The sequence below is a fragment of the Lemur catta genome, chromosome 18 (genome assembly GCF_020740605.2).
Source record: "Lemur catta isolate mLemCat1 chromosome 18, mLemCat1.pri, whole genome shotgun sequence".
Classification (NCBI taxonomy): Eukaryota; Metazoa; Chordata; class Mammalia; order Primates; family Lemuridae; genus Lemur; species Lemur catta.
In genome coordinates, this window is record NC_059145.1 from 36,440,885 (window position 1) to 36,460,969 (window position 20,085).

A 20,085-nucleotide genomic window follows, 5' to 3' on the forward strand; every position below is an offset into this window, starting at 1 on the left:
CTATATACTGTGTGGAGAATGGACTTCCAAGTGTGGAAAGGGAGGCAGTTTGAAGCCTACTGTATTAGTCCAGGTGGCTTGGACTAGGATGATGGCAGTGCATATGGAGAGAAGTGATTGATTTCAAAATATATGGTGGGCATAGACTCAGTAGGACTTGCTACTAGATGGAGTGAAGGTGAGAAAGCCATCAACAATGGTTTCTAAGTTTTTGGCTAGCTTGGTCATGTAGTACTGGGATGAGGAAGCCTGGGGAAAGTTGGGTTTGGAAGCAAAAGTAGAGTTCAGTTTTGGTTGCTCATACGATATTAAAATGGAGATTCCAAATGAGTAGTTGGACATATGAGTCTGGAGCTCAGGGAGGGAGTCCTCCTCGTCATTGATAGTATTTATAGTATGAGTTTGCATGGCATCACCTGGGAAGAGTATGTCAAGTGGGAATGGGAAAAAAGGAAGAGAACTCAGCACCAAACCCTGAGGAATTCCAAGCCTTAGAGTTTGTGTGATTCTGGAGGAGGCAGCAAAGGAGACTGAGGATTGGCTAGAGAGGGGGAAGAAAAACCAGGGGAATAGTGTCACAGTAGCTGAGAGAAGAAAATGCTTTGAGGAGGGGCAGTTTGCTGTGTAGAATGTTAGAGTCTAGTAAGATAAGAGAGGAAACCATTCAAAGGTCATTGATGACCCGGGCAAGAGCAGTATCAGTTAGGGTAGACTGTAGCCAGATTGGGGAGGAAGTGAGGAAATGGCATTTGTAGACCAGCCTCTGCGATGAGACAGCTTACTGTGGAAGAAGCAGAGAAATGAAGTGCTTGGAGGGCACCAGGGGGTCAAGAGAGGTTTTCTTTTATTATTGAGATGTCAGCATTAGAGCATGTTTATGTGATGTTCTTTTGGGACTACTGCGGTAGAGATGGATGTAGAACGGAAGAAATAACTGAGGGTTCTATGCTATGGAGTACGTAGGGGCAAGAAGTGGGCCTAGAGCTCCAGGGAAGGAGATTTTCCTTTGTCTGAAGAATGAAGGCAGATGCAAGTAGGTGGTGAGAAAATAAAGGAAGTTCTTGGGACCTTCACATTGTTCTGCAGATTTCACTTTTTTGCCTAGTTCTTGCATTCTTCAATTTTCTAAGTAGGTATAGACTTTGAATTTGTATTAAAAAAATGAAGAAGCAGTTTATTACCACTTGCGACACACTGAAAAGCATCCTTTTAAGGAGAGGAGGGAAAGGTGTTGGAAACAGCAAGAGATGTGTATGGCTGCTTCAAAGAAGTCATGCTTATTTTGTTAAGGTAATTACTTTTGTAATATTGTTAACATTATTTTGAAAAGTGAAGGTATAAGCTGTAGAAGAAGGGAAGAAACATGGGGATGCTTTATTTCATAAGGTCCTTTCTGGATAAATACTGGTATTTTTCCAAGTTGCTCTGTAAGTTCAGCCTTGCTACATGACAGTGTGACATGGTGTATTCCTGTCACTCTGCTATTTGAGGAAGATTTCCTTTAAGTGTGTAAGACTGGCTGGGTGTGGTGGTTCACGCCTGTAATGCTAGCACTCTGGGAGGCCTAGGCAGAAGGACTGCTTGAGGCCAGGAGTTCAAGACCAGCCTGAGCAAGAGGAGACCTCGTCTTTACAAAAAATAGAAAAATTAGCTGAGTGTGGTGCTGTGTGCCTGTAGTCCCAGCTACTTGGGAGGCTGAGGCAGGAGACTTGCTTGAGCCCAGGAGTTTGAGGTTACAGTGAGCTATGATGATGCCACCGTAGTCTAGCCCAGGTGACAGAGTGAAATTCTGTCTCCCAAAAAAAAAAAAAAAAAATGTGTAAGGTTGAGTCATGTAGAACAGACATGGGAGACTGCTTATGATCAGGCCAGATAGATATGCCCTTAAAAGGGTAGGGCCTTTGTTTCCCTCACTATTTCATGCCCAGAGCCTGGAACAATGCCTGGCAGGTTATAGGCACTCATGAAATATCTGTTGAGTGAATAAATAAGTGAACAATGAAAATAAAATAAGTGTCACTGGCCGGGTGCGGTGGCTCACACCTGTAATCCTAGCACTCTGGGAGGCCGAGGCGGGTGGATCGCTTGAGGTCAGGAGTTCGAGACCAGCCTGAGCAAGAGCGAGACCCCATCTCTACTAAAAATAGAAAGAAATTATCTAGCCAACTACAAATATATATAGAAAAAATTAGCCGGGCATGGTGGTGCATGCCTGTAGTCCCAGCTACTGGGGAGGCTGAGGCAGGAGGATTGCTTAATGAGGTTGCTGTGAGCCAGGCTGACGCCACGGCACTCATTCTAGCCCGGGCAACAAAACAAGAAAAAAAAAAAAGTGTCACTATATATGTGGACCTAGAGAGTAAAGTGACTGCAACATCCTGAAAATGACAGTATTTCCTCTTTTATCCAGAGATCAAATTCTTACATAAAGCAGTATGGTATGGTAGAAAGAACATGGGTGCTAGATTACAGACATCCTATCTTTATCTTCTAAGAGATTAGACATGTTTCTTAGCCTCAGTTTCTTTATCTGTCACATGGAGATAGTAATAATGTACTTTGCAGAATTGTTATGTATTTGTATAATATATATACAGTACTCAGCATGGTAGCATAGTAGATCCTCAACAAAAGGATCTCATTAGTTTCCTATTTTGCTTAGTGGTTACAAGCCTAGGTACTGGAGTCAAATCCAATTCCCCCAAATTAGTTTTCCAAATGGGCAAAAAGGAATGAAATTGGATCTTTCCAATGTGAATTGAAATTTTCTTCCTTCCTTTCCTTCCTTCCTTCCTTCCTTCCTTCCTTCCTTCGTCTCACTCTGTTGCCCGGGCTAGAGTGAGTGCCATGATGTCAGCCTAGCTCACAGCAACTTCAAACTCCTGGGCTCAAGCAATCCTCCTGCCTCAGCCTCCCGAGTAGCTGGGACTACAGGCGCGTACCACCATGCTTGGCTAATTTTTTTAGTTGCCTAGCTAAATTTTTCTATTTTCAATAGAGAACGGGGTTTTGCTCTTGCTTAGGCTGGTCTCGAACTCCTGATCTCAAGCGATTCTCCCTTCTTATCCTCCCAGAGTGCTAGGATTACAGGTGTGAGCCACTGCACCTTCAGATGTATTTCTTATTATTGTCAGCTTATTCACTGGGTGATGGTTCTAAAAATTTTCTAAGAAGTGATCTATATATATATATATATATATATATATATATATATATATATATATATGTATATATATATATTTTTTTTTTACTGAATTGAGGCTTTAGAATATGCAGTAAAATGTCTGAGAGGAAATGATAGAAGATGAGGAAATCCATTTTGGAAAAAGCCTTATGTGTAAAGATTTTATTTTTGAATGTCAGACAGCTTGGTATGGTGGAAAAAAGAACTTAGGTTTTAGATTTGGCTGTCATTTACTACTTGTGTGATGTTGGGCAAGTTAAATAACTTCTTTAAGTCTCCGTTTCTTCATGTTTAAAATAGGACTATTTCAAATGGTGGTGGGATATAAGAGGTATCATACCCCATGATGCCTGGCACATGAGCACTCAGGTGTCAGCTCTCTTCCTCCCTGACCTCAAGGCAGTTTATTTAAAGAAAATGATTCTTTAGGCTGGCTATGGTGGCTTATGCCTGTAATCCCAGCACTCTAGGAGGCCAAGGCAAGAGGATAGCTTGAGGCCAGGGGTTTGGGACTAACCTAGGCAACATAACGAGACCCAGTCTCTACAAAAACTAAAAAAAAAAAAAAAAAATTAGCTGGTTGTGGTGGTACGCACCTATAGTCCCAGCTGCTCAGGAGGCTGTGCTAGGAAGATTGCTTGAGCCCAGGAGTTGAAGGCTGTGGTGAGCTATGATCATGCTAGTACATTCCAGCCTAGGCAAGAAAGTGAGACCCTGTCTCTTAGAAGAGAAGAGAAGAGAAAGGAAAAGAATCCTTTATAAATAAGCTTGAAGTAATTAAAGCTACTAATTAAATGATTATTATCTAACAGTAACATCATGAGACCATTTTGGCAAGAGTAAATATAGTGATACATTTATAATCATTTCCTAGAATGTGAAAAAAATTCATGTACTTTTAAATCACTTAATTTTTAGGAGTTACACAGTTTTTTAATATCAATTTTAGATTCTGCTGCTATTTCAAAGTATAAATAATTAAAAATTCTTCATAGGAGAAGATTTTTAAAAGTAATGATCATATTCTAAAATATAATAATGTACTTTTTTCACAACAGTGATTTGTAACAATGTTTCTGATATAAGGCAAAGGGAAATGATCATAAATTTAATGTTTTTTTTTATCCTTTTGCTGAAAATCATTAATATATCCTTAACTGAGAAAACTGCTCTTTTTTATATAAGGTTAAATGGTATCAGATTATACCAGTAACAAGTGAACTTTGCTTTGCATCCTGAATTAATGACTCGGTAAATACAGTAAACGTGTGTTACATATCAAATGAATTTAAGAATCCTTTGGAACCTGTTGTCTGAAATTCTTTTATTTGGTAGCATAGTTTTTGCATTATGTTTGGTATTACAAAATTCTGAAACAGCAGTGGATAGAAAAGTAAATTTAGAAGAAAGCTTGCCGCAGTCAGTTTTGAACAACTCAGCCATATATACCCCTAAGAGTTAGACTCAAAATCTCATATTCTGCCCATTCTATTATAGGTTTATTTATTGTCTTCTCTGTAGAAGAGCTTATTCCTCAGGCAAAGGATTGAAGAATGAATACCTTTACCATTTTGAGCATAAACTAATGCATAAATTATAGCTTAGCAAGTTTTATGAATCATTGTACTGTCTCCATTTAAGGATTATCACTGGAAGCAGATGGAAAAATATTTTCTATTGAAGCAGTGGGTGTTTTTGCCAACATTATAATCAAATCCTATAGCACTCTCATTCCTATAGCAGGTTTCTAAATGATTGTGATTGGTCTTTCAGATGCTTTATTTATAAAAGTGTGGTTTAAGATTTTGGAAAGGTAGTATAAAATATTTGTAATTTTTTAGTTGCATAAAAATTTATTTATGTTTTTGTTATTTGTCTCTTTAGCATTCAATTTTGAGATATCTTAGCATTTCAACTGTAAAGCAGGTGGAATATGTTCTAGTCATTATATGTTAATTTGTTATATTTATAGCTAAACTCAATTTGCTGGTCATGGAAATTAAGCCTGCAAAAGCTCTGGAGTATGTCTGTCATTTTTGTTTAATTCTTGTACCTTCCATAACATATAGGCTGTAACCTTTGACTTTTAGGTTTGTTGGTCAGTATTTTCCTATTACTATAATGAACAGAGGATTATGAGAAGTACACAGCATTGCTGTCCTTTTTAGCAGCCATTGAATTCTGTTAATTTGCTGCCCAGATATCTAAATATATACGCTTACATCTCATTCACTATGTTCAGTTTGTATCCATCCTTCTGGGCCATGCACATCACAGCCTCTGCTTCCACCACACAACTGGAAATCTCTCTCAGAGGTTGCCAGTGACCTTTGCATTGGCAAGTACAGTGCTCTTTTCTCAGTCTTCATTCTCTTTTGAACTTCCTTTCATATTTGGCTTTGTTAATGGTATACTTCTCTTTGTGAGAGGAAGCTTTGTAGGTTTCCTACCTCTCAATTTTTCTCTATCAAATGCATATAAAGTGATACATGTAATGGCTGACATGTAGATGGTCAGTAAGTATTAATCTCCCCCCCACTTTTTTGCATCTTCCTCTTTTTCATTCTCCATTTCTTCTTGGGTTGTATGTGTGTGTGCGTATGTTTTTGTAGGCTACCTGCACTGTGCTGGTTGACTTGCAAATCTACAGTTCAGCCTATCTTATACTCTTGTCATCTGACAGCAGCCTGGTTTGCAGCTGCTTCCAGGACTTCTTTACCTGAATGGCGTATTTGACCACAGGTCCATAACGTGTGGGTCTTTGACACTTCTCTCACTTCATTATCAGTGGTACCACTATGTATTTTGCTTTTTACATGCTAGAAGTTGGAGTCATCTTTGATTTTTCTTCATTTTCTTTCTTTTTTTTTTTTTGAGACAGAGTCTTGCTTTGTTGCCTGGGCTAGAGTGAGTGCCGTGGCATCAGCCTAGCTCACAGCAACCTCAAACTCCTGGGCTTAAGCGATCCTACTGCCTCAGCCTCCCGAGTAGCTGGGACTACAGGCATGCACCACCATGCCCAGCTAATTTTTTTTTTTTGTATATATATATTTTAGTTGGCCAGATAATTTCTTTCTATTTTTAGTAGAGACAGGGTCTCGCTCTTGCTCAGGCTGGTCTCGAACTCCTGAGCTCAAACAATCCTCCCGCCTCGGCCTCCCAGAGTGCTAGGATTACAGGCGTGAGCCACCGCGCCCGGCCAGATTTTTCTTCATTTTCTACTTTGACATGTCTCTTAGGTTCAGACTTTACTCAGCGCTCTGATGGCTGCATCTCTGCTCCAGGCCCATAGCCTTTCATCCCTGGGCTAGTCCAGCACCTTCCTGCAGGTCTGCTTCTGGCACTAACTATCCTTTAATTGTGTAGATGTCAGTTGACAGATAAACTTTAAAATGTAGCACTCTTCATTGTAGTCTTTCCTGTTTGGTGCCTTTTGGGTATTATGTACCCTCCTCTGTGTGGTATTGTTATCCTCTACACCAGCAGACTGATCCCTCCTGCCACTTTACATGCAAACAAGCATACATTCCACTTCTTCCCCTGACCCTTACAGAGCTGATGCCAGCCTCATGCCTTCCTTGGTGCCTTTTGATGCTGCTTACCCTACTGGGAATGTCTTCTGTCCTTTTACCTACCTTTCTAAGGTTCTGTCTGTCCTTCAAGATGAAATTTGTGCCTTGCTTTGTTGGGTGAAGCTGTTTGCAGCTATTTTGATCCACAATTAACTCTCCCTTCTGTGCAGCTAATTTTTAAAAGCCTTGTATTTCAAAAATTCCACTACTGGCTCTATCCTTAATTGTAAAATCCTTTAGGGCAAGACTGAACTTTGTACTATTCCCCCCACCCCCATCCCTAGGGTAGTACCAAGAACAAAGGAGGTGCTCAATAGTAGATGGAGGAAAGTTGCTAGAAGGTTGGTCAAGAAAGCATTTTACATGTGTTGGTTTCTAATTTTGTTGGCCAATACTAGAAGACAGTTCTGAAGATAAAGATACCAAATAGATGTTTATAAGGTTAGAGGTCTTTCCCTGGGAAGGTTTTATCTTATACCTGGTGTCATTGTTTTGATATGGTATAACAAATATTGTGGAATTAAAGTTCAGTGGGGAAGCTTTGAGCAAATTCCCTTATTTAAACATCTTGTTTTATAAGTTCTATATATAGAGAGATGCTCATTTGCCACTTTCTCAGTCAGCTACTGTAAAACAAATACTGTGCTATAAATAACATATCATTATAGGCAGACACAGTATATTTTGGTTGTACAATCAAATGAATGTCATCTTACTTTGAAATGTGGCTCCATACTTACCCCCTTGTGCATTTCCCCCGTTTATACCATGTAAAGAAAATTTTAAAACTTTCTTGTGTAATTTTCTTTCTGCCATTTAACTTCCCTTCCTTCTCCAAAACATCTCTGGGATAGAAAGGGTTTACCAGCTCCACAAAGAGTTAAATCAGGACCCATAAACTACTTTCCCCTGGCTAGGCAGCAGTGTCCAGACACTCCCCAGCTGCTCCCTCTTGATACCTTTGTCTCCCTTTGTCCTCCCTGGGGCTAGGTGGTTCAGGGCTTCCAGTACCCCCTTGCACTCCTTGCTATAGGAGCAACTAAGAGCCAGAATAGCTTCTTCCTTTACTCAAAGAAGCTTTGTTTGTTCAGAATGAGAGAATCTCTCTATTTGAGTTTCTTTTGTCTTTCTCCTTTAATACTTAAGACATCCTACTTTTCTTTTTTTTTTTTTTTTTTTTTTTTGAGACAGAGTCTCACTTTGTTGCCCGGGCTAGAGTGAGTGCCGTGGCGTCAGCCTCGCTCACAGCAACCTCAAACTCCTGGGCTTAAGCGATCCTACTGCCTCAGCCTCCCGAGTAGCTGGGACTACAGGCATGTGCCACCATGCCCGGCTAATTTTTTCTATATATATATTTTTAGTTGGCCAGATAATTTCTTTCTATTTTTAGTAGAGACGGGGTCTCGCTCAGGCTGGTCTCGAACTCCTGACCTAGAGCGATACACCCGCCTCGGCCTCCCAGAGGGCTAGGATTACAGGCGTGAGCCACCACGCCCGGCCTACTTTTCATGGTTGCTTGCTTTTGTCCCCTTTCCTACTAGTTTGCAGCAAAGGGATAATGTTTTATCTTTGTGGCCACTGCATAGTAGAACACAGTACAGAAACCAAGTACAGTTGACCTTTCAACATGGGTTTGAACTGCATGGGTCCACTTATATGCAGATCTTCTGCCTCTGCCACTCTTGAGACAGCAAGACCAACCCCTCCTCTTCCTCCTCCTCAGCTTACTCAATGTGAAGGTTATGAGGATGAAGACCTTTATGATGATCTACTACTTCGTGAATAGTTCATGAATAGTAAGTATATTTTTCCTATGCTTTTCTTAGTAACATTTTTTTCTCTATCTTTACTATAAGAATACAGTATATAATACATATGACATACAAATATGTGTTAGTCGACTGTTTGTTATCTATAGGGCTTCCAGTCAATACTAGGCTATTAGTAGCTAGTTCACTTTTAGGGGAGTCAAAAATTATAAGTGTTTCTTCAACTGTGCTGCAGAGGGGTCCGTGCCCCTAACCCCTGCGTTGTTCTAGGGTCAACTGTAAATATTTCTTGAATGAAGACATGATTCATGTGTTTGAAAAACAAACTTATTTGAAGAGTAAGGAATTATATTATTTGGCACCAGACCTTTTTTTTTTCCTGTTTTCTCTCAAATTCTCAGCAGATTAACAACTTTGTAGTTTAAAACCAGGGATTCTTAAGCTTTTTGGTATTCATGCACCTCTTAGGTAAGCTAGTGAGGCTTTCTCAGATAAATAGTTTTAAATAGAGAAAATACATAGGATTAAAAAGGAAATCATTTACCTATATCAATAATGTATCTAATATGATATGAAAATATCTGTGCCTTTCTGTGATAACAAAGTTATAGTTATTGCTAATGTTATTGTGATTTGTAGCCTGTGTTCATATTTTGAAGGAAATCTTGAATTTCAATTAAAGGTTAATAAAAATAGATGTAAAATATTTTTCTTATCCAAATTTACAGAACCCTAAATTTTCTTTGTGGACCTTAGGACTCCAGATTAAAAACCTTGCTCTAGACGGTAGAAATAAGATAAACTACTTAAGGTAGGAAGACATTTTAGGATTTTGCCTTATTTAATGCTGTTGCTGATTTTTAGTAAACAGATCTGAGATAATGGAGTGGGTAAGATTATTATAAGTTGCTGATGAACAAGGATCTGAAGGTTAAATAATTTGTTTTGTAGTGAAACATTTTGGGAACAGTGGGAGCAAGGAAATAATAACTTGAATGCACAGGGTGCAGAAAAACATTTTAAACGTGTGTATACTGTCTTTCTTAATAATGTTTGGGAAATACCAGAGATAGCATTTAGTGGGAAATTCATGAATTTTGGAGTCAGGCCTGAATTCTGAGTAAGTTGCTTAATCATGCTTGAGCCTTGGTTTCCTTACCTATAAAGTCATTATAATGCTTGCTTTAGAGTTCTGAAGATGAAATGAGAGCATGTCCAAGTGCAAACCAATGCTGGTTTCTCTGTAACATGGGATGGTTTGCCTGTGCCCTGTGCAGTCCAGGTCGTTGTTGGGGCTCAGTTTCCTTATCTGTAAAGCACAAGGGTGTTGGAGTGAAAGGATCCTTAATATCCCCTTTATCTGAAAAGTTGGTTGATATTAGGAAGCCTACTTCTTAGACTTACTGAGTAAATTTATCTAGATGGAAGCCTTAAATAGATTGCTTAGAAGTGAAAAAGAAATAGTTGTGAGTACTTACTATCTGGAAGGCATTCTGAAATATGCCATCTTATTTCATCCTCATAGCCATTCTGTAAAAAAGCAGTATTCCCACTTTATAAAGTATATTGAGACCCTGAAGGGTAAAAAGTCTTCCCAAGGTAATGAAATTTTTATGTGATGAACTGGAGTTTGAAGTCAAGTTTACTATATGAAAAGCCTGTTTTTTGTTATGCAATGCTGTTTTACATTGCTTCCCCAGTGACCAAATGGAAGACTCATTTGGTGCTCTTTTTACAAAGAGAACATTCTTGTGGGGAAGAATACATATGTATATATTAAGATTGTATCTATTTCTTTCATTTTGGAGGGCTACTAATCATTTAAAAAATATTTTCAAAAATTTTGAAACAGTCAAAAACAGAACAAGTACAGTAGAGACAACTTTTTTCCTTTGCCAGAACTTTTGGCATTAAGTTGTCCCATCACTCAGGAATACTCTGGTGGGTATTTCCAGGGCATTCTTCTATAACCATCAAGATCAGGAAATTACCGTTAGCACATTACCATCAAATGCTCCGCAGACCCCATTCAAATTTGACCATAGTCCCAGTAAAGTCTACTCCCCCCTTTTTTTTGGAAAGGCGAGAGGATTCAGTTCAGAATCATGTGCTTTGCATTTAGTTGGCAAAGTTAGCCTTTCTTTTTGACCTTCGTCATCTTGATAGATTAGAAACTATAGGCCAGATATTTTGTAGAATGTTCCTCAATTTGGGTTTATCTGATGTTTTCTTGTAATTAAACTCAGGTTACACATCTTTAGCAAGAATTTCACAGAATGGTGGTGTCTGCCAAGCTTTTTCACTGATAAGTTGTTCTTCTGCTTGTAGCTAATTAGTATTTTGTAGAGTACTTCAAAATTATGTAACTATCTCATTCCTCATCAAACTTTCAATTTATTGACTTTATTTACATCAATATAAACTCATGGTTTCCTCTTTCATTCAATGAGCTATAATCTGTTGCTCTAAATTATTTAATTGATGCTTAAATTATCTCAGATCTGGCCAGTGGGAGCCTCTTCAAGGTGGCTTCTTTGCCCTTTTGACATGTCTCCATCATTCTTGGGGCATTTTCTTGCTTTCTGGCACAAGTGTTCTAGGCCAGTTTCTCACCTTTGGCACTGTAAGTGCTCGTATACGTGGTGACAACAAATCCACTGAAAGGATTTTCATTTTAAAAAGGAAAGAGACTTTATTCCAGCAAATAGTTTGCTAGCCAGAGAGATGCAGCCTTCAGTACAAAACAAAGGTAGTGGCTTTTAGAGCAGCAGTCTGCAACCTTTTTGGCACCAGGGACCGGTTTCATGTAAGACAATTTTTTCACCGACCAGGGTGTGAGGGGGGCGGGAGGATGGTTTCGGGACGATTCAAACCGGTTACATTTATTGTACAAACCTCTTTGCTAATGATAATTTGTATTTGCAGCTACTCCCACAGCCTCACCTTCACCTCAGATCATCAGGCATTAGATTCTCATAAGGAACGTGTAACCTAGATCCGTCACATGCGCAGTTTACAGTAGGGTTCGTGCTCTTATGAGAATCTGATGCCACTGATTTGACAGGAGGCGGCGCTTATGCGGGGTTGCAAGTGATGGGGAGCGGCTGTAAATACAGATGAAGCTTCGGTCACTCACTGGCCCTCACCTCCTGCTGTGCGACCAGGTTCCTAGCAGGCCACAGACCAGCACTGGTCCACCGCCTGGGTTTGGGGACCGCAGTTCTAGAGAACAAAGAGAGCTTTTTGTTTGTTTGTTTTTTTGTTTTAAGACAAGATCTTGCTGTGTTGTCCTGGCTGGAGTGCAGTGGCACAGCCATAGCTCACTGCAACCCCCAATTCCTGGGCTCAAGGGATCCTCCTGCCTCAGCCTCCTTAGTAGCTAGGACTACACACCCGGCTAATTTTCTTTTCTTTTTTAAAAAATTTTTTATAGTAGCGAGGGTCTCACTATGTCTGGAACGCCTGGCCAGAAGCACAAGTGCTGGGATTACAAGCCTGAGCTACCAGGCTTGTGCGTCCCATATGGTTTTTATAAAGTGCCTACCTAGGTTCCCACTGTGGTCCACTTATGCAAATGAGGAGTGCGGACTTGCTTTGTTCTAATTGGTTGGCGTTTGTTGAGTTCTGATTGGTCAACACAGGTCACTGTCTATTGGTTGATTGAGGTGGTGTAAACAGAACAGACAGCGATGAAAGTCCCGAAGTTAAGTGAGCATGGAGGTTTTCTCACAGTGCATAGTATGTGTGTGATCTCTAGTCAGCATATGGCCACTTGGCCACTTGGTTCTATTTATTTTGAGCTTAGGTCCAATTAGCCACTCAGGATCCATCTTGAAGGATTGGCTCTTTCAGGTTCACAATGGTTGTCATAGTGTACATTCCATTCTGCAAGGAAACAGAACATTTTTGAAAAAATAATTACCAAATATTAACCTTTTTCTAATATATCACCTAGAGTGACTTTCTGATACAAATGTTAAGGTGTCAGCCAGCCTGGTATTCCTTTTGGTGTATTTTCCCTTTTTCTTACTTAGGGGAAAAAGAGGTCTTGTCTAGGAAGTGGAAAGAAGAGGTATTAAAATTATCAAAGCTTTTCCATTGTCAGAACAATCACTTCAAACAAAAAAACCAAAAAACACTTTTGGTTGAAAAAGCATTTTGTTACCATTGAAACCAGAGAGAGAGGGAATGTGCTCTCCGCACTCATACATCACATATTCAGTGAGTATGTATCTCTACTGGGGTCAGGTACCAAGCGCAGCTCCTTGTGAGGCAGTTGGAATACAAGGGCAAACAAAAATCAGTGTGGTCCCTGCATACCCTCATGGAGCTTACAGTCTAGTGGTTAAGAGACAAACAGTCACAAAAGGGAATGCCCTGAGCAGCAGTTCCTTACTTGTGAAATGTGACAAATGTTCTACTTTACAAATTGTTCTGAGAGTAAAATGAGATCATATAAGTCCAAGTCCTTTGTAAACTGTAGAAATGTTATATAAATGAAGTACAGTCTTCCCTTGGTGTCTACAGGGGATTGGTTCCAGGACCCCTGCAGATACCAAAATCCATGGGTGCTCAGGTTCCTTATAGAAAATGGCATAGTATTTGGATATAACCTACGCATATCCCCCTGTATATTTTAAATCATCTCTAGATTACTTGTAATACCTAATATAATGTAAATGTTGTTATTCTGTAGTTTTTAATTTGTATTATTTTTATTGTTGAATTGTTTTTTATTGTTTATTTGTCCAAATATTTTTGATCCGTGGTTGGTCGAATCTGTGGATATGACACCCATGGGTGTGGCACTCTCAGATATGGAACCTGTGGGTATGGAGGGCCTGTTGTATTTCTCTCCTGTCACTCCATCTTCTGGTGTTTGGTCTCTTTTTAAAATTGTTGAAGTAAGCATCCCCTGACAACTGGCCTCTAGGCTCTAACTCCCCACTCCATCCTGAACATCACTGTCCCATCTCTCTATATGTAAACTACTACTTACTTTCATGTTGCTTAACTCTATTCAGAAGCCTTCAGGCTAAAGTCCAAAGTCTTGATATATAAGATCTCCATACTAACCCCAACCTAGCTTTCCAATCTTGTCTCAAAACCCTCAACCCACACCAAACTGGTCTAGTCCCTGTGCCTGAAACACACAATGTGCATTCCTATCTTTGCTTTTGCTCTTATACTTCTTCCTGGAATTCTCTTCCTCTTCTCTGTTTTTCAGAATTTCATCCTTGTTCTAGGCCTAGCTTAAACCCCTCCCTTCACTTTACTCCCATAGTGCATACAGTCTCTCCAGAGCATTTGGTAGTCATCATTTGCTCTCTTAAGTCACTGTTAGGTTTTTCCAACTGGCATTACCTGCTCTCAAAGTATAGGGACCATATCTAATATGTTTATATTTCCTATATTTATGTAATGTTCAATAAGTTTTTGCTAGCTGATAAGAAAAGTGACCTGACTACGTTCAACCCAACTCCCAAGAATTTAAAAACAAAAACCTCTGACTTGTCAAAAATACAAAGCAATAAACAAACTGAATTTGTACTGGAAGAAAAAAATTTATTACTTTGTACCAATTTTGCATTCTGTGAAAAGTTATAGCACATTTGACTTAATTGTCCCTTGTCCCAGTGAAAGATAAACATTTTTACGTTGTGAATGCATTGTTGTTAGAGGCTTCAAACTTGAGATAATTGTTGACCCCTTTTGACCCTTTTTGGTACCAGGGGTGGCTGCTTCAGCTTAGCAGATGCATGCGTTGACTGGCATCAAGTTTGGTGCCCCAGGTTACCCAAGTGAATGATGGTGTCACTGAAGGCTTGTGGGCCTTAAGACAGATATATGTAGCATTTCTCTTTTGTATATGTGTGATAAAGAAGTTGTGTCTCAGAAATCTACCGCTTGATTATCTGTCATAATTAAAAATGAAAATCAGAATAAAGCCACCTAGGTCATTAAAAGCAATTCATTCTTTAAAAAGAAAATGCTCCTGAGTGCTATGAAGGAAGAATATCTTTTTTTTTTTTTAAAGAACCTGTGCTGTAGTAAAGGAAAAATATCTTGTGCTATGAAAATACAAAACAGGAGGAATTATGAATTTATGTTTCAGTAACTGAAGGAATAAGTCGTTGAGGAAAAGAATTGTTAAGAATTGGAAATATCCAAGTAACAGTGATAATCTTATAGTCAATCTGTACTTGTTAAAAATCACTGATTTTCCAGAAAGATTTTTAAAGTATAAAATGTATTTTGGATGTAATATTATGTAATTTTAGATAATAGTCATAGGAATCACCTCTCATGCTGCTGTAATGCAGTAATTTCTTGAGCAGAGTAATAGCATCCATGAATATCATGTTGTCAGTTACCATGCACCCTTTTTTATTCCTGTGTTTGCAACAATTAATGATGATGCTACTGCTTCTGTGGTATAACCTCTGAGAAGGTTGATTTATCACTATAATTTTATTTTATGACTTACTTTTTATTATGGCAATATTTAAACATACACAGAAGCAGAGAGACAATCCCATTGCTTGGTTTCCACAATTGTCAACACACGGCCAGTTTGTTTTACCTATACTTTCCTCTTTGACACATATACACAATTTTACTTCCCGTTACTGCATTGTTTTATAGCAAATCATGAGTATTATGTTACTTAACAAGTAATTCAGCATTTATCTTTAAAATGACTTTTTAAATTATAATACCTTTATCACATATAAAAGTTAATAATTCCTTACTATTAAACATCCAATATTATCATCATTATTTTAAATTCTCCACCATGTGAAAACTACGTTTTGATTGGTGATATTGGCTGTTAATACAGAACTTATAGGGGCTTTTTCTTTTGAAATTGAGGTGTAAAAAGAATGACCTTATTTCTGAAATGAAAATTTAAACACCATCATTTTAGAAAATATTTTGGGCTAGGACCAAAGAGGGATGGAAAAAAAACCCAACTACACACATTCTGGTCATTTTGAGAAAAATTGAAAAACATTTAAAAAGCCCAACAACTGGAAATCTGCATATAAATATCAATCTTGGTTAATTTTAACTTGAATCATGTTTTCTCATTGCTTTGGAACTTAACGAATATCATATGACTAGTTGACAGAAAGAGGAGGCTGTTTTGAAAATTCTTGCTCCAAGTTTAAGCAAGCTGGTGCTAAGTAGGTGTTGAGTTTGGGCTCTTGGAGCCTAATGATTATAGGGTTCTGGGTGGAAGTCAGTGGCCTTAGACTATAAGTTTAGTGCCCTCAAGACAGGCATCCAATTTTCACTCCAATTATTCATTACAATTCATTTCAGCAGGTATTTAATGAGCACTTACTTTATGCAAATTAGACTGAGGAGAATATCTCCTAACTACTGAATGTTGAAGCTAATTTGAAATAATAACTTTGGACCTGGACAGCTTTTTTTTTTTAATTGAAGATATCGGACTGGGTGACTTCCAAGCTCCCTTGCTTCTCTTACAATCAGAAATGGTTGGCACAATTTGTAGCACAAATAATATTTGAACCTTTAAAAGAAAAAGCTGAACAACTACCTAGAAAATGAAGTTTAAAATAGACAATAATCTTTTCTACGCTTGTTTCCTTCCTTAGCTAGAGCAGTGCGTTTCCTCTATGAGGAATGAAGAGCTGCATGCTGGTGAGAGCACATTGAGGTGAGCTGCCATCTACTTAATACTGGACTCATGATGTCTGAAAGTGCGACTTTTCTGTTCAGGGATAACCTGAGAATTTAAGAAAAATTAAGGATGATGGAACCTTAATATTTATATGTACCCATTTATGTAGTATAGAACTGTGCCCCCATGTTGATATTATTAATTTGGGAAAGAAAGGAGTAGATGACCACTTGTAAAGAATTATGTCCTTGGAATTTTTTATGATCCTTTTTAAAGAAAACTTTTTGTTATGGGGAATTTCAAACATATACAAAAATAGATAAAAAATAATAAAATGAACTTCCAGGTATCACTTCTGTAATAATAAACTCACAGACAATGTTGTTTCATCTATACCCACACCCATTTCTGCCTCACATATTATTTTTTTCATTTTAAGTGTTTACCATAACTTATTTACTCAACCACCTATTGATGGATATTTGAGTAATTTCTAGAATATTTTTGACTGTTACAAATAACTTTTTTTTTTTTTTTTTTTTGAGACAGAGTCTCACTCTGTTGCCTGGACTAGAGTGCCATGGCTTCAGCCTTGCTCACAGCAACCTCAGACTCCTGGGCTCAAGCAATCCTACTGCCTCAGCCTCCCAAGTAGCTGGGACTACAGGCATGCACCACCATGCCCGGCTAATTTTTCTATATATATTTTTAGCTGTCTGTATAATTTCTTTCTATTTTTAGTAGAGATGGGGTCTCACTCTTGCTCAGGCTGGTCTCGAACTCCTGAGCTCAAATGATCCGCCTGCCTCGGCCTCCCAGAGTGCTAGGATTACAGGTGCGCCTGGCCCGTTACAAATAATTTTGTATGAATACCCTTTCCTTCCTTACATTCTTGTGTGAGTTTCTTGAAGATAAATTCCTAGAAGGGGAATTGGATCAAAGTAGGCATGTTTTAGTTTCTAAGTTTTTAGGACATCATCACATTACTTTCTAGTAAACCTGTATTAATTTCCATTTTTGCTCAGAGTTCTCATTTTAATCCGTCACCTAGAATTATTGTTTGCTTTCTGTTTTTCTTTTATATATATGTATATATATGTGGACATAGATATATAAAATTTATGTAGTCATATATGTATTTTTTTTCTCTTGAAATGTTTGAGAATTTATAGCAGACATTATGATACTGTACTCCTAATACTTTAGCATGCATCTCTAAGAGTAAGACATTTCTCCTACATAGCCTCAATACAATGATCACACTTGGAAAATTTAACATCGGTATAATATACTTTATCTTATGTAGTCCATATTCACATTTTTGATTGTTGTAATGTCGTTTGTAGTCCCCTGCCCAATCCATTATCTAGTTAAGGATCAAGCATTACATTTGGTTGTTATGCCCTCCCAATAAATAACTATTTTAAAACAAATTCCAAATATCAGGGTGTTTCATTGGTAAATACTTTAGTATGGCAGAAGTTAAGGACTTTTTTTTGTTGGTAAAACATAGCCAAAATACTTATTTTGACCTACATTTTTTTTTTTTTTTTTTTTTTTTTTGAGACAGAGTGTCGCTTTGTTGCCCTGGCTAGAGTGAGTGCCATGGCGTCAGCCTTGCTCACAGCAACCTCAAACTCCTGGGCTTAAGCGATCCTACTGCCTCAGCCTCCCGAGTAGCTGGGACTACAAGCATGCGCCACCATGCCTGGCTAATTTTTTCTGTATATATTTTAGTTGGCCAGATAATTTCTTTCTATTTTTTTTTTAGTAGAGACGGGGTCTCGCTCTTGCTGAGGCTGGTCTTGAACTCCTGACCTCGAGCGATCCACCCGCCTCAGCCTCCCAGAGTGCTAGGATTACAGGCGTGAGCCACTGCACCCGGCCTGACCTACATTTTTTAAAAGAACATTAAAATATCTATGCAGAGCTCAATGCACATTATATCACACATGTAATTTTATTTTTATTTATTTATTTATTTATTTTGAGACAGAGTCTTACTCTGTTGCCCAGAATAGAGTGCCGTGGCATCAGCCTAGCTCATAGCAACCTCAAACTTCTGGGCTCAAGCAATCCTTCTGCCTCAGTCTCCTGTGTAGCTGGGACTATAGGCATGCGCCACCATGCCTGGCTAATTTTTTCTATATACTTTTTAGTTGTTCAGCTAATTTTCTTTCTATTTTTAGTAGAGATGGGGTCTCGCTCTTGCTCTGGCTGGTCTTGAACTCCTGAGCTCAAACGATCCATCCTCCTCAGCCTCCCAGAGTGCTAGGAGTACAGACGTGAGCCTCCACACCCAGCCCCCACACATGTAATTTTAAAAAATTGTGTTGCACAACATTGTCAATGTACTTAATGCCACAGAGCTGTACACTTAAAAGTGGTTGAAATGGTAAATTTTATTATGTGTACTTTATCACAATAACAAAAATAAATTTAAAAAATATTCTTTATAGGCTCCAAATGACCAATGCATTACACTGGCCTCTTAAGTCAGTGTCTCTCACTCTTTTTCTCTCTCTTTTTGAAAAGCCTACAGCATCCGGTATTCCAGGCAGTCTCCCATCCAAGTACTAACCAGGCCTGACCCTACTTAGCTTCTGAGATCGGATAAGATTGGGCATTTTCAGGGTTGTGTGGTTGTAGAAAGGCCTTTCTTTTTTTTATTTTATTTTTATTTTTAATGGATAATTTTATTGAAGCATATTTTACATCTTAAGTAAACACCTTGATGCATTTTAGTAAATGTGTACAGGTGTGCAACCATCACCACAATTCAGTTTTAGAACATTTCTGTCACCCCCACAAAATGTCATTTACCAACCAGTTTCTGCTTCTGCCCTGACCCCAGGTAACCACTGATCTGCTGTTTTCTATGCAGTTTTGCCTTTTCTAGAAATTCCATATAAATAGAATCATTCAATATGTAGTTATTTGTGTCTGACATGTTTCATTTAATATGAAGTTTTTGAGATTCATCCCTGTTACTGCATGCATCAGTAGTGTGTTCCTTTTTATTGCTGAGAATAATTCCATTGTATAGAGGAATATATTATATTTTGTTTATCCATTCACTAGTTGATGAAGTTTTGGGTTGTTTCCAGTTTCTTAGCAGTGAACACTTTTTTAAAAATCTTTGTATGGATACGTTTTCATTTCTCTTTGGTAGATACCCCGGAGTGGAATTGCTGGGTTGTATGGTAAGTCTATGTTTAACTTTTTAAGAAATTGTCAAACCATTTTCAAAGTGGCCATACCATTTTACGTTTGTACCAGCACTGTATGAGAGCTCTAGTTTCTCCACATCCTTGTTAAACTTGATATTGTTAGTCTTTTATTTTAGCCATTTTAGTTGGTGTGTAATGATATTTCATTGTGGTTTTAATTTGCATTTGCCTAATGACTAATGAAGTTGGGTATCTTTTCATGTGCTTATTTGCCATTCATATATTTTCTTTGTTGAAGTACCTATTCAAATCTTTTTGCCCATTTAAAAACGTTGGATTGTTTATTGAGTTTTAAGAGATTTTTGATATAAATCCTTATTAGATATACATCTTGCAAATTTTTTTTCCCAGTCTGTGTTTATCTGTTCTTTTTCTTAGTGATATTTTTGAAGAGCAAAAGTTGTAAATTTGATATATCCTAACTTATTGATTTTTAAAAATTATACTTTTTTGTGTGTGTTATATCTAAAAAATTCTTTGCCAACCCAAGATCAAAAGGTTTTCTATTTTTTTTCTGATTATTTAACAATTTTAACTCTTAAATTTAGGTTTATGATCCATTTTGAGTTTCTATGTATAGTGTGCGGTAGGGTTGAGGTCTCTTTTTATCCATATGGATATCGAATTGTTTCTGTATCATTTGTTGAAAATACTTTCCTTTTTTCATTGAATACCTTGG

General features: G+C 38.0%; 1 protein-coding gene across 3 annotated transcripts in view; it reads left to right on the plus strand.

Annotated features, from left to right (window-relative positions):
- SFMBT1 (Scm like with four mbt domains 1) overlaps positions 1–20,085 on the plus strand; it is a 119,695-nt gene that overhangs the window by 22,846 nt on the left and 76,764 nt on the right. Inside the window, exons 2-4 of one of the 3 annotated variants that reach the window (XM_045529993.1) lie at positions 8,480–8,552; positions 16,151–16,212; positions 19,349–19,379. The gene's annotated coding sequence lies outside the window, so the exon portion shown is untranslated. Of the gene's footprint in view, positions 1–8,451; positions 8,553–16,150; positions 16,213–19,348; positions 19,380–20,085 lie in introns of those variants that run through there. The other 2 variants (XM_045529992.1, XM_045529994.1) reach the window with 2 other exon arrangements.